This window comes from Zeugodacus cucurbitae, chromosome 2 (assembly GCF_028554725.1).
Source record: "Zeugodacus cucurbitae isolate PBARC_wt_2022May chromosome 2, idZeuCucr1.2, whole genome shotgun sequence".
Taxonomy (NCBI): Eukaryota; Metazoa; Arthropoda; class Insecta; order Diptera; family Tephritidae; genus Zeugodacus; species Zeugodacus cucurbitae.
Genome location: NC_071667.1, coordinates 44953302 through 44971492, shown reverse-complemented (window position 1 = coordinate 44971492; position 18191 = coordinate 44953302). Strand labels below are relative to the sequence as shown.

General features: G+C 35.4%; 1 protein-coding gene across 8 annotated transcripts in view; it reads right to left on the bottom strand.

The window, feature by feature from the left end:
* Positions 1–12984, bottom strand: part of LOC105212429 (uncharacterized) — a 442313-nt gene extending 429329 nt beyond the window's left edge. For 5 of the 8 annotated variants that reach the window (XM_054229595.1, XM_054229622.1, XM_054229626.1 and 2 more), the window contains exon 1: positions 10378–12050. The gene's annotated coding sequence lies outside the window, so the exon portion shown is untranslated. Of the gene's footprint in view, positions 1–10377; positions 12051–12927 lie in introns of those variants that run through there. The other 3 variants (XM_054229606.1, XM_054229600.1, XM_054229612.1) reach the window with 3 other exon arrangements.
* Between the last annotated feature and the right edge of the window lie 5207 nt (positions 12985–18191).

Below are 18191 nucleotides of genomic sequence, written 5' to 3'. Positions count from 1 at the left end.
AACGTAAAGCATGGACTCTGCTAGAAACGATGTGACAAAAATAAGTTTTGTGCGCTGATTTAAGTTTTTTCCACCAATGAAAATCGTGCAACACTATTGCGCATGATTAAGAGGAGCGGGGTAGCAACATAAGTGCTGCCTGTTTGTTTGAATTACTGCATAGTGTGTTCTTTTGGCGTATCTATAACGATTAACCAATCGATGACAGGTAATAAATATGAATTGTGAGACAAAGTAAAATATGGGGCGATGTAATATAATGGCGAAATGAGGATAGCTCTTTGAGTCCACATGTTATAAACCCTGTACCAAAAATTTAATTTTATTTTAATGAAGCGCACTTTTTTGCTTCTTATTTATTTTCCAAGCCATTTCGTGTTGCTTAGATAAATAGTAGAAACTAAGGCCCTATTTGCTAAACATAAGGCGTATAGAGAGACATTTCTGTTTTAATTCATTCTAAGAAGTGATAAAAATGTTTAAGCGCTTAGTGAAACTCAGTAGTTGCAAGTAATTTCACGCTGCATTGTGGCCTTCCATAAACGTATATTTGTACATTCATTAATAGGAATGTGTTGGTACACGTAAAAAAGTATGTAAGTGCATCTAAGACTATAACTAAATATGTGGCTCATAGCAATTAAATTACATGTGTCGACTTCAAGTAGGTCTAATAAACTCATAAGCAAACATGTGCACAGTCACACAATGCACAGCAAATGAGCGCATGTCCCTGGTGTGAGATGCCCTGCTGGAAAAATATTAAAATATTAAAAAATAAAATTAAAATATTTTTCCGTGTTAATTTGAGTAATTACGACCATAATGATGAAGCCATCATTAAAACTCCTAAAAATACAACTGTAACAGACTGCCAAGGTTTTCTTTTGAAGAAACCGGTTAAAAACTGAGAAAACCTACACATTTTCTGTTGGATATGTTCACAGTTAAACAATGAAATATTGGAAACTAATAGAAAACGTAAGGTTAAAAAACTAGCAAAAGAAAGTTGGAAACTTATCGCTCATCATGAATAGTGTCATAACTCAATAAACACGATTTTTGAGTTGAGTATGCAGAAATGTGTGCAATTTCATCGTCTATATAGTATAAAAATTTTATTCCGATGCGTAGAAAAACAAACCGTGAAATAAGAATGTGCCGTTATTAATCTTGTTATGCTGCATTATTTTTTAACCACAACCAGGACACTTCTCAGTTGTGCCAGAAGGATTTTTTTCTGAAAGAGAGACATATTTTGTGTTACAACACATATTGTGAAAGGTGAATTTGGTTTTCTTTTCAGAAAGAACGACATATTTTATATTACAATGATATTGGTGAAAAATTAATTAAATTTTTCATATTGCTTTTTTCCATCAAAAACGGCCGGCGAAATTGATTTATATTTTTCACAAATAACGACATAATTCCAAAGGGTTTGTGTTTATTCCCAAGAAGAAGCATTAGTACACTCTATTTGGTCCATCTATGCTCAACATTGTATTTAATATATTACACGCCACTAGATTTGTTAATAAACTTATGGAATTATTCTATTTTTGCTAAATAAGAGACAATTGAAAACTTTAAATCGCTTTCCTGAAAAATCGACTTTTTTGAGTTGTGACACTATTCAAGTAAATGAGCGATATAGAGTATTTACAAGCATACGCGTAAGGTGTAATATTTTTTGTTTCCAAATATAGGCTCACATTCAAACATTTGAATGTAGATACACAAATTGATGTTTGTGCAAATTTCAACAATGGAAAAATATTAAAATTAATCTAGAAAATTGTGCACCAATTGCTCTCAATCATATATAAAGTTCGTCGGGTCAGCCTGTATGAAATTTTTGTTGATTTTTTTGTAGTTAGACGTACGTCTAATACATATGTATAATATATATATACAAGGTTTTATAGTTGTCATCTTAAATAGATGGAAATAAAATGCCTTGCGATTTTAAGATACTTCTTTACAATATTACATATATATTTATATATATATATATATAGAAACACCAGTTTTATTTTGATTACGAGTTTTTATTACATTCATACTTCACATACGTTTATGTTGACATTCATTTTTTTAATCAATAGTTTTATTTCTTGAATTAGTATAACAAACCTAAATAGTTTTCTCAGAAAGTCTTCTAATGAGGTTTGTCTTTCTAATTTATTTTGTTTTGATGCACCGGTCTGTAGAATTTAATATTAGAATGCCTAGAAACATTTCTAAAAAGAGATTTTGGCAACTAACGTAGTTTAGTAAACTTCGATAGTTCTCAGAATCAATCAAGCAAACCCTACATAATTTAAATTTTCCATGAAATGTAAGTTTTATATTTAAAACACTACGGCTATATGGAATATTATTATTCAAACTGAATATAATAAAAATTAATCATCCATTGATCACATATTTTGCAACGCTTAATGCTCTGCTACAACATTATTTACATTATTACTGTGCATATTTTGCACTTGTGCTTTCTTATTTGTGTTGAGATCAGTGTTCGATCTGCTCTTGTTAATTACTTTATTATGCCACTTAACTGCCCTTTATTGGAGATGTTTTCGGCACAAAAGAACGAGTGGCAGCACTCGTTGACAAAAATAAGTGATTTTTCACACAAGAAGGTGATAAATTTTCAGCATTGAATGTACATTTTTATAGTAATTTTACATCATGTCAATGCAGGTTTATTGAGGGTTTTTATCGCTTTTGTTGGTTTTCGTTTGTTTTCAAAATAAAATTAATGTTTAATGTTTCGTAATTACCACAGCCAAATTATGGCGACAGGCACTAAAGTAAAAAAATTCAAAGTGCGAAACAAGTTTGTAATAATATTTAATAACCGCTTATTTGACAATACTCGTCCACAGCTAATATTTGTATACTTATACATACATACATATGTAAGCGTGTGTGAAATATGTATTACTCAATCGGCGGAGATGAGATCATAGTCGTAGAACTGTTTGACAGCTGCTGGATGGCGCATCGCCGAGTAGTATATGTACAATTGCAATCAAGTACGAGTATACATGAAACATGAAAATTATAAAACAAGTTTTATACATATAATTACTTTGTTTCATTTTAAGACTAATTCTCCATATGTCAGAATTCAGGCAGTGTCACTGATGCCATGCCCTTGCACGAAGCCCGCAAACAAGCGAAGTGGCAGAAGTTTTCATCGCCAACACAATCGAATCTGACTGAGGCCAGTCGCCGATTACCGATATTCGGCGCTGCCACCATCTAATATATAATATTTGGTGGTATCTCAGTCTTACATCACTAAGAAATTCATAGAATGAAATAGGCTCTAAAGCGGCGATAGTGCAATTAGCACACACAAGTCTACTTTTTGTTTATTTTTACACATTTTGGAATTTTTTCTCTTCCTTTTTTATTCGATTTCTGTGCGGGCTTTTACAACTTTAGGTGCACTGCTTCATATATATACATGCATATGTACGTATGTCTTTAGATGCGTAGCTGTTGCGTGTGGCACAACCGCCGTTTGCGTCCAGCTTGCACTGTTTACTCGTATTTCTTCCAAGATGCAAATGGACATACGTAAATGCAAGTGTTTATGGATGTTTTCATTTTCATTACGGCAGAGAATTTAACAAATTACAAATTCCATACAGTTAAACACAAGTTGGCAAGAGCTGACCTGCATTCTAAACTTTAGCATTCAAAGCATGTCTACATGGGCACCAGCATCTACTTGAAGCAACATACTTGATTGCCGGCGCACATATACGCACCAATCTACAGCTGGTGCAGCGCTGATGGCTGTTATAGCAAACCGCTCTGATGTTCTTCCAGTGGTGTGTGGCAGGAAGCTGTGATTGCCACAATTGATCACTCGTTCATTGATTTTATCTGTTTGATATGATAGTTGGCTGTTCTTTATGCACATAAATAAGCTCATATGAGTATGTATATATGTATATGTTTTAACTCTCGTATAAATATACTCTCTGATCAACTGAAGTAGCATGTGATGTAAGAAAGCATCCGTTGTTGATGAAAAATTAGAAGTATGCCTGTTGAAAATTTTTGTGGTTTCGTAAGCTTTTATGTGTGTTTATTGAACTATACAACGAATAATAATATTAAAAATAAATGTAAACACATTAACTGGAGCAAAAACACAAAAATGTGGCAAAAGATATTGAGGTTTTAATTTAGTTTTAGAAAAGCTCTCATTACGACTATGTGAGAGAACGATTCGAGTTTGAGCTTCCACTGAAAACAGTTCTGTTTAAAATAGGTTGACAAAATTGCGCTCAACAGAAATTTAAGAAGAGACAATTCCTGTTAATTTACACATCTGCTCAAAGATCAAGAAATTTATCTAGGACCTGTGGGAGCAAAGAAAATTTAAAAATATTATATAAAGCGACGAAACTTTGTTGTGAAAGAAGTGTACATGGACCATAAGGAAAGAATTTCCACGTCCGATTTAGTAATTCTTTATTTCTCTACTTTTTTGCTCCTGTCCAATCTACATAATTTCAATGCAAAGTTTAACCTCATACTAAAATTTTTTATTGCAATTATGGAAGCTTCCTGGCTATTAGATTTGGTAGCTTGACATTTTCGAAGCACCTGGGAACTGTTAAATCACTAACTTCATTTCCTATTTTTGCTACCATCGCCCATGACCACTTGAAAAAGTCCTTTTTGCAAATAGTTATAATTTTTTGTCGTTTTTCGCGAGGGTAACTACTAGATTTTCACGTTAAAGCATTTGTGAGACCTTTCCCTTAATTTCACGACATCCAGAAGTAATTTTCCTTGCGTTCTGACCTGGGAAGTTGAAGGGTTTCTTCAACTGAGCAGTATGACTTGCGATCCATCCAGTATGTCCAAAAAAATTAGTAAACCAATCCGGAATGATGGTGGATATACTCTCTATTAACTAAATAATGTTAAATACACAACAAAACATTTGTATCATAATTTATTTTTCGATACTAAGTGTCTTATCAAAAGTGTACCTATTATTTTGAGCAGGCTGATTTCGACATTGTAGTGTGTTTGGATCCTTATTTCATTGTTTTGCTTTATTTAAACGTGATGTCTTTTTAATATTACTTGTGGATATCTAAAGAATAGAATTGCGTTTCTACTTTTCTCTAAAAGTTAAATAAAAATTATTTTTGAGCAGGTGTGTATATAATACTTGTGAAAGTAATGGCATTGTCTATTTAACCACAAGAGAAAGTTGTGTTGAAACTTTATTTAAAACATTTACCATATTTATATATTTGTACTGCTAATCAAAGCCATAATTTATCCTTAATTTGAAGAATTCTTCTGAAATTTGGTCAGAAAAGCGTCATGTAAATATTTTTCATCAGCAGCGCACAATGAGAACAAAAGGTATTTACTGTAACGCCACGACCAGCGTAGATACGACAAATGCGGCTCAGGCAGTGCGGCGCGTTAAATTCGGGCAAATCACATATCCAAACATATGTTGGCAATAATGCGTGTATTTCGATGTCGCTGCGTCGCACTCAAAGTTTGAAAATCAAACTCCTTTGATTTTGACCGCAGTATCGTGCGAGAAAATAGGACATTTTCATAGTGAAAACTGAAATTATATTATAATTTCGGTAGCATATTTATATATATATACATTTTATTGTAGCCTCAAGCATTAACGCATAATCGTGTTGTAATTGGACGCTTCTTGTATTTCACGCATGATTTTGCGGTCCCGCACGCACCACAAAATCGCGCCCGTGTCCACGCTGGACGTGGCGTAAGGGTGCCTGCCGAGTGGGCGCTCAAAGCTGAGCCGAGCGTAAGGCTGATTTCGATCAGCGCTGTTAAATTTTTGGTACCGCAGAGTGTGTGCGAGGGTTAGCGCTGAATAGCGGGAGTAATTTGTTGTTATACACATGGGTACTTTTGGCTTTTAATCTTTTTATGTTTGCATAAAGATTTAAGAATTGGAGGATGGGATCATGTGTAGAAGTTCACGCAAGTGAGGAAAGTTTTTGATTGTCACTCACTTGGGAGTGGCCTGAAACGATTCTTCTCCACATGGTTCAAGCAGCTCACGACTTCCGGTTTAGACCAAGTATCCTCTGGGTAGCCAACAGACATCCGTTTGAAGGCGAGCTAAAGTGAGAAGGCGAAGCCCGCTTATGCGGTTGTGCGTAGGGTTTGGGACCCACCACATAAAAACACCCCCCAATGAAAAATCTACGAAAGCCTCGGATGAGACACCCCCCTTTTGATGACGACCCCTGCAAACGTTTTAAGGATAATGATATAAGGGCATGCACCTGGAATGTCCGGTCCCTTAATTGGGAAGGTGCCTCTGCCCAGCTGGTTGATGTCCTCATACGACTTAAGGCTGACATCACCGCCATCCAAGAAGTGCGATGGACGGGACAAGGACGGAAGAAGGTGGGTCCTTGTGACATCTACTACAGCGGCCATATAAAGGAGCGCAAATTTGGTGTTGGATTTGTGGTGGGAGAGAGACTCCGTCGCAGAGTCCTGGCATTCACCCCGGTGGATGAACGTCTAGCCACAATCCGCATCAAAGCGAGGTTCTTCAACATATCGCTGATTTGCGCCCACGCCCCAACGGAAGAGAAGGACGATGTGACCAAAGATGCTTTCTATGAGCGCCTAGAACGCACCTATGAGCGCTGCCCCCGCCACGATGTAAAAGTCGTGCTTGGTGATTTTAACGCCAGGGTGGGTAAAGAAGGTGTCTTTGGCACAACAGTCGGAAAATTCAGCCTCCATGACGAAACATCGCCAAACGGGAATGCTCGAAAATTTTATGAAAAAATGAAGCGACTTAACGAAGGTTTCAAGACCGGAGCATCCTCATGTAGAGACCAAGGTGGTAATCTGGTAACCGATGTCCAGGGCATACTGGGATTATGGAGGGAACACTTCTCCGACCTGCTGAATGGCAGTGAGAGTACAACACCAGGAGATGGCGAACCCGATACCCCAATCGATGACGATGGAACAGATGTTCCATTACCCGACCATGAAGAAATTCGAATAGCAATTACCCGCTTGAAGAACAACAAAGCAGCGGGGGCCGATAGATTACCGGCAGAACTATTCAAATACGGCGGCGAAGAACTGATAAGGTGCATGCATCAGCTTCTTTGCAGAATATGGTCGGAAGAAAGCATGCCTGACGATTGGAATCTCAGTGTGCTCTGCCCAATCCATAAAAAGGGAGATCCCACAATCTGCGCCAATTACCGTGGGATCTGCCTCCTAAATATCGCATACAAGGTTCTATCGAGCGTATTGTGTGAAAGACTAAAGCCCACCGTCAACAAACTGATTGGACCTTATCAGTGTGGCTTTAGACCTGGAAAATCGACAACTGACCAGATATTCACCATGCGCCAAATCTTGGAAAAGACCCGAGAAAAGAGGATCGACACACACCACCTTTTTGTCGATTTTAAAGCTGCTTTCGACAGCACGAAAAGGAGTTGCCTTTACGCCGCGATGTCTGAATTTGGTATCCCCGCAAAACTAATACGGCTGTGTAAATTGACGTTGAGCAACACCAAAAGCTCCGTCATGATTGGGAAGGACCTCTCCGAGCCGTTCGATACCAAACGAGGTTTCAGACAAGGTGACTCACTATCGTGCGACTTCTTTAACCTGATGCTGGAAAAAATTATAAGAGCTGCAGAGCTAAACCGAGAAGGTACAATCTTCTACAAGAGTGTACAGCTCCTGGCGTACGCCGATGATATTGATATCATCGGAAGCAACAACCGCGCCGTTTGTTCTGCTTTTTCCCGCATGGATAAGGAGGCGAAGCGAATGGGTCTGGAGGTGAATGAGGACAAGACGAAATATCTCCTGTCATCAAACAAACAGTCGGCGCATTCGCGTCTTGGCTCCCACGTCACTGTTGACAGTCATAACTTCGAGGTCGTAGATAATTTCGTATACCTGGGAACCAGCATCAACAACACGAACAATGTCAGCCTCGAAATCCAGCGCAGAATAACTCTTGCCAACAGGTGCTACTTTGGACTGAGTAGGCAATTGAACAGTAAAGTCCTCTCTCGACGAACCAAAATCAAGCTCTACAAGTCGCTTATCATTCCCGTCCTGCTTTACGGTGCAGAAGCTTGGACGATGTCAACATCAGATGAGACGACACTAGGAGTTTTCGAGAGGAAAATTTTGCGCAAGATTTATGGTCCTCAGAACATTGGCAACGGCGAATAACGCAGACGATGGAACGATGAGCTGTACGAGTTATACGACGACATTGACATAGTTCAGCGAATAAAAAGACAGCGGCTACGCTGGCTAGGTCATGTTGTCCGAATGGACGAAAACACTCCAGCCCTGAAAGTGTTCGATGCAGTACCCGCCGGAGGAAGCCGAGGAAGGGGAAGGCCTCCACTCCGTTGGAGGGACCAGGTGGAGAGCGACCTGGTTACACTTGGGATCTCCAACTGGCGCCGAACTGCGAAGGAGAGAGACAGGTGGCGCACTATCGTCGATTCGGCTATAACCGGCTAAACGGTTGCAACGCCAATCACATACATACATAAAGATTTAAAAATGTTTCAGAAAAATTTTTTTAAATGTGTCCGAATTAAAACAAAAACATTCGATTATGTTATTGATTGAAAAAATGGGCCAAGTTTATAAATATTATATTATTATATAAAAGACATTTTAATTTAATTTTTTATAATTAAAATTATCAAAATATTAATATATGTACATATTTGTTCACTAAATTGCATGTAACTACTCAAATCAAGTGAATAAATAAATCAAATAAAGTATGAGCACGAGTCAGCGCCGAAAAACACTTCCAAACTGTTTTTCTCGCGTTGATCAGCGTTACGCTCGACTTCCACTCTGCGCTACCTGCGTGATTTCGTATGAAAATGTATGCGCACAGCTTTGAAGCTTATTTCTAGCATTCATCAGTGTTGCGCTTGGCTCGGCTTTGAGCGTCCACCCTGCAGGTACCCTAAGAATATTTATGCCGTAAGCCGATCATCAATTACATTGCCGGATAAATGAATAAATGACGAACTTACGGAGCCACTAGTGTAACTGATTACGTCAGTGAATAGCTGGCACATGTATGAGTGCTGCTTACATGCGAGCTGGTATCGCCCGCACTTCGTGTTCTCCCTTATAAAACACACATTCATACATACTGGCAAGCTTCTGTGAAAAACTGTAAAACAGATGCCAGTGCTGCCCGCACACGAAATTTATGCTAAAGTATGCGTCACACATGCGTAAACCGTGGCTAATAAAAATACATACATACATACAAAACACAGACTTGAACACTTATTATCAGAAGTAATAACCAAATAGTCGACTATCTGAGAAGCTAGATTCAGAGACAGGGTAAAAATATTTATAGAAGCTAGAAAATATAAAAAGTTCTTCGCACACCTCAGACAATAAACGTGTGCACACATTTGACAAATACTTTTGCAATCTCTTTGTTGGCATTCCAATTTCATGCTCGTCATCATGTCACACCCATAATTGGGTTATCAGAGCGAATGGAAAGTGTGCATGTGGAAAGAGTCTAGGTAGGCAGATAAATAGATAGGCAAAACAACTATGTACAACTGATTGCAAAACAATTGCAAATGTAAATTGTCGTTTACTTTATGACGGTCACTTTCCTTGAGGAACAGAGCTGATTGGATTTTTTCAGAAATGCTCTGGCTAAACATTAAGTACGCGTGATTTAATTTAATTATCCAGAAAAAAGTAGCAAGTTTTATAAACGTTTCCCCTTTTCTTTTCTTCTTTTATTTTTAATAAAATAATTATTTCACTGAATATCTATATAAAAAAGTATTCTTGTTTTGTACAACGGTTTCATTTGCGCAGCCATGATAATTGGAATAGTGACTGCAATTGATTGATTTATTTTGAAGCTCTATAAATATATTTCATACAGTTTACTATATTGGTTGATACTGGCAATTGGACCCTATCAGTTATCGATATTGGGCTGAATATTTTTATGTCATCACGGAAAAAATATTAACATACTTGGCACATAGAATGTCTCACATAAGTTAATATTTAATTAACGTTAGAACAATTAAATTAAAATATAAGCCTTTATATAATTTTTGCACTTTATTTAATTAGTAAATATTTTTATTTAATAAATATCATTTTATTATTATTCCTGTTAAAAATAAAATTTTAACAAAATTATGTTCTGACTCCATATTAATTTCATGTTTGTTGCAATTTTGAACTGAAAAGTTAAAGCAACAGCGGAAACTTATGAACACACCACTGGCGTTAAAAAGTAAACTATAAAATCTCACTTACCTTTCAGGTTTCTGCAATCGCGTTTGGTATATTAATTTTAATATGAAGTTGTCGTCAAAATTTGCACTTGTTAACTTTTTTAAACACAAATGTATTTTCTACGAATACTTTTAAATATTTCGTTAAACACAGATTCATTCTCAATTTATGCAACACGAACACAATTGTGTATTTATTATAAACTATTTTTTATACTTATAACCAAAGTTTTCACTGATTTGAATACAATTTTTTGCATTTCATTCCTTTTCGACCACGATTTTGAAGAGGTATACAGGTCTACTGAAAATATATTTACACGGTTATTTTAAAATTATAACACAATTTGCCCTAATATTCATAAAATAATTTTAGTTTTTAACTTTTCCACACAGAAACGCTCTTTCGATTATTTTACCATTTGTCACATTGGCACGATTGCGATTACTTTGGCGGTCGGATTTTGATAACGAATATAAATGGGGTATCGGGTGAAAGAGAAGGCTTTCCAGAGAGGGAATTGTTAATCGGACTTATATAATAGTTTTTGAAATATTTCTATTTAAAAGTCCAATTATTTCTATATATAGCACATTATATTTCATACACTTTAACGCACTTTTCTCACATTTTTCACATCATATATTGAAAATTACACTGTTAACATTCAATTTAATTCAAATTTTAGATTTATTTAAGGTTTTTTAAGTAAAAATCACTTATTTTGAAAATCACTTAGCACACTAATAGCTGAAAAGGTTTCCAGTGCAATAAGGAGTTATACGCGAAAAAACTTTGGACACCCCGATTTTGGCTCGACCAGGGTTATTTTTTTAAAGCGCCGCCAGTGCAAAAAGGAGTTATACGCGAAAAAACTTTGGACATCCCTGTAAAGATTTTTTATATACATACTTGATGCAGAAGAAAGTTCTACGACAAAACACTATGATATACAAATAAATAAAACACAGTCATTAAAAAATCTATCATCTATGGTTTCTAACATGTGGCAACGCTCGTTTTCCGCATAATTGTAAACACATAAATCTTAGAGCGAAAAGTGATTTTTAAAATAAGTAATTTTTGTATAAAAGACCTTAAATAAATCTATATTTTGAATTAAATTGAATGTTAATAGTGTAATTTACAATATGTGAAGTGAAAAATGTGAAAAAATAGCGTTACAGTGTGTGAAATATCATGTGTTATTTATAAAAAAAAAAATGACTTTTAAACATGAATATTTCAAAAACCAAAAGACCAATAAAGAATATTTATATATATTCCTGCTCCTGAGTTGTCAAACCCCGACCGCCAAAGTAATCGGAATCGTGCCCATCAAGTATGTATGTATATAAAAAAAAGTCTGTGAAATTGCTTGAGGAAATTATTAATTTTTAAAGCCGAATATCTCGAAAACTAGGCATCTGCGGTACCTATAACCCTATACATTTTTTAGTCTAGTCCTCTTTCCAACGGTACCTTTAGATCGCGGCGTCAAAGAAATCTGAATTGTGTCGTCACAGTAGAAACATAGTAGAAATCATTTAATTATTTAATTTCAGAAGCTTTTCGCTTTATTTCGTAAGCATTTATACGTGATAACGGTTTTTATGTTTTATTCCTGCCTTCACTCTATTCACACACACACACCCAAAATATTTCTTTGCGCACTGCTCGATGTGGTTGTTGATGTCCACTTGACCGTTTTCACACAGGCAATTTTTGTCGCGGCAATTCTTAGTTTTATAGGAGAGGGGGCGACGAAGAGACGAGAATTTCTCTCTCTCTCGCTTCCCTTGGTCGCCCCCTCTCCTATAAAACTAAGAATTGCCGCGACAAAAATTGCCTGTGTGAAAACGGTCCTTTTCGCGCGTCATTTCCAAAAGAAAAATAAACAAATGCTCCAATCGATTAATGCGTTTTCTACAATTTTGCTTCGTTTTTATTTTGTTGCTTTGTTACATTTTTTCCAAGCAAATGTGAAGTTTATATGGAAAAATTGAACGAAATAACGCGTTCGGCGGGACTAATGTGATAAAATATTTTCGTAATCGGTGTCATGGTGTGTTGTTGTTGCTGAAGTATGTATGCTTATCGCTCACAGCTTCCCCTGTTGTCGTTTCTCTGTTTCACACTAGTGCAATGCAAACAGCAAACAAATTTTTTATGTGAAATTTGATTCAGATGGAACGCACTCTTCGCAATTTCGTCATCACTCACTAACAGCAACTTCGCACTCTTTTCTCATTCATTCAATTCAATTCAATTTGCTTTTCTAAAAAACTTAACACGAACAACAAATATAATTCTTCTTTTAAACAATGAATTCGTTTAATTTCACTATCTCGTATTATCAGACATTCGCGTACTGAACAATTGTTGGCATTTATTCGTACTTTGCAAAGAAGTCGTAAAATTAAATTTTCTTTGATTTTTATTTTGCTTGCAAACACAAACTTCTATTCGCACAATAACACTCCATTCGTTGCTATTCTTTCGACAAATTCACAACGAAGTTATGTCTACTTCAAATTTCCAAAACACAACCTAACCAGTTAAAATACACACCGCTCGTTGATAACATTGCCGTCAGTGACTAACATGGCAGCACTAACGCAACCCTACGCTAACTATCAAGTATCACATCGACAAACGCGATCGAACCTGCATGTCGCATGATGCTAACCGAACGTGCGCGAACTGCTTGTTTGAACACGATTACAACGCAACATATATTTGAACAGAAGATGTATGGTGTTGCCACTTCATAACTTAATGCAATTTGCAAAGTGTTGGCTGAAACTGGTATAAAAGTGCATGTTTGATCGAATTTAGGTCTTTGGTTATCACAATCATGATAAATAAGCATCATATCATACTTGAATTTCTTCTTGGGTTAGGAAAATTGTATGAATAGAGTTATCAAGTTTATATATTTAGAAATAGTATTGCATATACTTTTAATTGCTTCGATCGCTAGTTCCGTTCCGTAACATTGAAGAAAATTGCTCAAATAGTTTACTATCCAAAGCATAAAAAAAAACAATATTCTTTAAAACAGCCCGAAACTTATATGTGTACTTATATGCACGTGGTAAACCATTTTAAGAGAACCCTATTTGCATTGAAAGTCTACTCTGGCAACCTTTTAAAATTTACAGGGATTTCATTTTTTGAAATTGTCATACGTGCGATAAAGTGAGAATGAAGCTATTAGTATAGCTCAATAATCTCCGCAAAATAATTTCTTTAACAGCGCTCTCAGTATTTCATATTTTTTCGCTTCTAAATAATAAATTATTTTTTTTTTAGACACGTTTAAACATTTTATATTTAAACTTTGATAATGAGAAACGACTATGTTTTATACACAATAATTAAGTTTAAGTAAGAACGTATGTACAAATGTATATGCTGCTACATATATTTCCTGTGTGCACTTAACGAAGATAATAATAAAAGTAATGCTTATCAAAGCATAAACGCTACTGGGAAAGTTTATTTACTCAGCCAAACCGGAGATTAGTGGCTGCAACAGGTCATTAAAGTACCATAGCCAGAGTATAAACGCAAGTTGAGATGTTTGAGAAACAGTATCTTTGTTTTAATTGTATAACTTCCAAGAATTCCTAATTGGGCAAGATAACACAATGTCTGAGAAGAATAAGCAAGAGGATAATACAATTTTGAAATCCATAAAAGTAATTGGTGACACGAAAAACTAGAATAATGAAGATGCATAAGATATGTATGAAATGCGATATCACGAACTAGAGCTGAAATGTCGCTGTGACGACAAACGTTTATTGCCAGACAGCATCACGTCATTCGAATAAATATTCTTCCGCAAACATATTTTTTAAAGGCGCTGCTCAATTTGTAAATGCACTTATCTTCTCTGTGTACATTTTTCGCTCATTACCTTTTTTGTTTTATATTTTAGTTATTGTTGTAGTATCTTTTTTGTCTTTCAAACGGACTCGCTTTCATCTGCTGCATTCATGTCCTCATCCGCTGTTATCGCATTGACAGTAATGTCAAACAACCTCAATCAATCAGTGGCGTAAACATATCCATCAAGATTAATATTTTATCACGAAACCAGGGGTTTCGCAGCCGAATAAATGAAAACGCGAGCAGAACCGAAAAAGTATTAATTTCAAGCAAAACAGCTGTATAGTGCTTGTTCTCAGAGCATGGCGGCAACTCTTTTGACCATCAAAATAAATAAATGCCTACAAACCTTCAATTCACACTCTGACTCATCCTTATCAGCACAGCGCATCGCCGGATCGGTCGTACCCATATGCACACTTGTCGTTTCTATTTAGAATTATTCAATTCATTTCGCTGTTCGGTTTTTTTTTAATTGAAACCACACCTATGTCATCGTGTCTGAGTTTTGTTATTTATGGATTTTCGATCACTGCAGATGTGTTTGTTTGAGCGCTCCAAAACATTGATCGATTATGCGATCATTTAGATTTTTCGACCCACTACCAAGTGTATGCGAGGATCCATCTGCTATAAAAGTAATGGATACACTTGACACTTCCAACGTTTGCTTCTCATATTTCTCAGATAGTTCTGAAAGATTAATACACAAAACTTTTCTAATATAAATTGGTGTAAACTCAGTAAAGAGTTTACTGAATTATGAAATAATATTTTTAGGAAATATATAGTAAAGTAGGCAAATATGGACTACCAATCTTTTTTTGGTATATATTATAAATTGAAAAAACATATAAATACCCAAAAAGACAAAAAAAATATTGGAGGGTAATATGCACCAGATAGTTGTAAGGCTGCCTTTTACCCTTCCTAGACTATACTTGTTTCATCGATTTCATTTTCATGGATATCAAAGAAAGGTATTCACATAATATTTTACGAAATCTTCAAATGAAAAAAACAAAATATAAAAATATTGCGTACATGTAATCCTTTGCAACATTACATTAACATTTGAATCTTGAACTCTAATATTAAGGTTATCTTCAGTGAGAAGTTGCTGTGTTCAGAAATAGCGTTCATATTTTCGTTTCGTATGGGAAATATGTCTGCCCATTAGAAATTTAATTACTTCAACATTATAAATTAATAGTTAATTCAATAATACGAATCATGTCGTATAGTCTACTCATCTTAAGTAATTATAAAAATTGTAATGAGTAATTTAGTCCTCCATAATAAAGAGGGACGCATGATAAAACCAAACCATACTCAAAAACCTGACACAAAATTAATAAAGCTCTCTCAACAGATTAATTATACGTATGACAATATTTAAAATGTGGTTTAGAAATGAAATTCGATTAATAATGCTTAATAGGAATAATTGGAGTTTAGTGTACTAATATCAAGTTGTTGAGTTAGCTATGTACGTCTGGTAATCCGAAAGTACCGAGCGCTGATTGTACCTTCTAAGATCCGTGTGTGAGACGTAGTATTAATTTACATTTTAATTCAATAATACGAATCATGTCGTATAGTCTACTCATCTTAAGTAATTATAAAAATTGTAATGAGTAATTTAGTCCTCCATAATAAAGAGGGACGCATGATAAAACCAAACCATACTCAAAAACCTGACACAAAATTAATGAAGATCTCTCAACAGATTAATTATACGTATGACAATTATTTAAAATATGGTTTAGAAATGAAATTCGATTAATAATGCTTAATAGGAATAATTGGAGTTTAGTGTACTAATATCAAGTTGTTGTGTTAGCTATGTACGTCTGGTAATCCGAAAGTACCGAGCGCTGATTCTTGCTATGTGATGTACCTTCTAAGATCCGTGTGTGAGACGTAGTATTAATTTACATTTCACTGCTCCAAAAACACAAGCAATGAAATCGATATCGATGGCAGTTCGAACTTTATAAATTCCCACAAATACCTGCAAAGTGTAAAAAGTTGTTGACACTTTCTGGTTATCACAAGTAGATACGGTATTCTGAATCAAAAATTCACTAGATATTTAATATAATAATAAAATGTAATGATAATTATTAAAACTAAGGTTATTTTTAAAACTATATTTACATACGAATAATTTTAAATAGCATTTAATGCTTAAAAAGGCATACACTTCGGCAGAAAGCGCGTTTTCGCTTTCGCCTTCAAACTTCAAATTGATGTTTTAACAGCGTACAGAAATATTTTACAGCTGTAATAAATGGCAATTTAGAAGGCTTTGATGTATCTAATTGACACTGACAGTGACTAAAAATGTCAAATATATTTTTTTTAAATTTCACTTTTCGCCAATCAACCGCGAAAATGACCAGGCAACGGATGTGCCTGTAACGGAATGCACAATAATATGTTTGCAACAATGTCTGATCGTGTACAGTTTTGTGCCAGAGAGATGATGAGGGCGACCCTGCTAACGTCACAACCACCACCACAACAATAAAACAAAACTCCCATAACGCTTTTACAAATAAAGTGGCAACAATGGTTGAACACATTTCGCAAAAAGAGAAAAAAATTGTGTTTTAAATTGACAAAGCAACAAACTTGTTAAACTATTTTTCACCGAACACCAAACCAAAAACAACAGGCGAAGGCAATAGCCGCTCGGAGGAAATTTATCAGCAGCCCTAACGGCTTTTTAACTTCACCAATAACTTGTTGTCAATTCTCGCAGCCTTCCCGATGTTGCATTTGCTGCTGTCTATTGTTGCTACTTTTGCGGTCGCCTGTCAGTTACAATTCAATACATTTACTAATTGAACATGGGCAGCGTTTATCATGCGGCATCAGCAACAAAACGATGACGACAAAACAGAGCAGCAGCGGCTGTCAAAGCAAAGACAACAACAATAGACGTCAAACAAGAACGCCTTGTAGCGGTGCGCAAAACTCATAAGCATTACCATTATCAACATCATTGTTGTTATTGTTATCAACATTGCACAATCAGCAGCAACATTTTGTTAATATTTTTTGATGTTGCAGACATTTGACATTGCTTTCAACTTTTGTTGTTGCTGAGGGCACCTACGCACGAGTACACAATAGTGCCAACAAAGAAATACATTGTAAACTCACATTCAAACACTTATACATACACAAATGAAAACGCTGTGAAGTGAGGAAAAGTGCTGCCCCTTGGCTGGGCTGTCAGTTAGACATCGCTCGATCATTGTTTGACAAATGGTGAAAAAAAATTGCGAAAAAGTGCAAAATAATTTTGTTTAATGGCACTACTAATGCGCTGTTAGTTATCGCTTTGTTGCTGTTATTGTTAAAGTGTTGTCATTAGATAGAAGTATATGCGATGAGATGAGTAGATTTCACTCAATTTCACCACCAAGCTACAGTATGTCCAATAATATACGCTTAGTAAAGATATCACACTTATCAACCGATACATATCGTATAAAGCCCACCGGATGTTCGAGGACTCTAATACGGGAGCTAGGAGAAGTGACCCGATTTAACCAATTTATGGTACAGATACACATTATTAGAAGAAAAAGATTCCCTCTAAATTTCTTTAAAATATATATCAACAACAAGCAGGTTGGCATATCCACTTATATTGAATTACAATTAAATACACATAAAATAATTAACGAATATTGTTCACGCACATTGTTAAGCTTGGTTCACATCAAATTTTAGACAGTTTTCACTTTTAAAAATGACATATTAATCTTAACCTAGCGAGGTGGCATATAAATATTTAAAGTGGATACTAGATAAATGAAGCGATTGAATTTAATAAGGGGTTTTATGGAAAGTGAGAATTAGTTATGGCTCGTTTTTGCTCGTCTTTAAACTGCAACATATTACATATAAATATTTTAATAGTA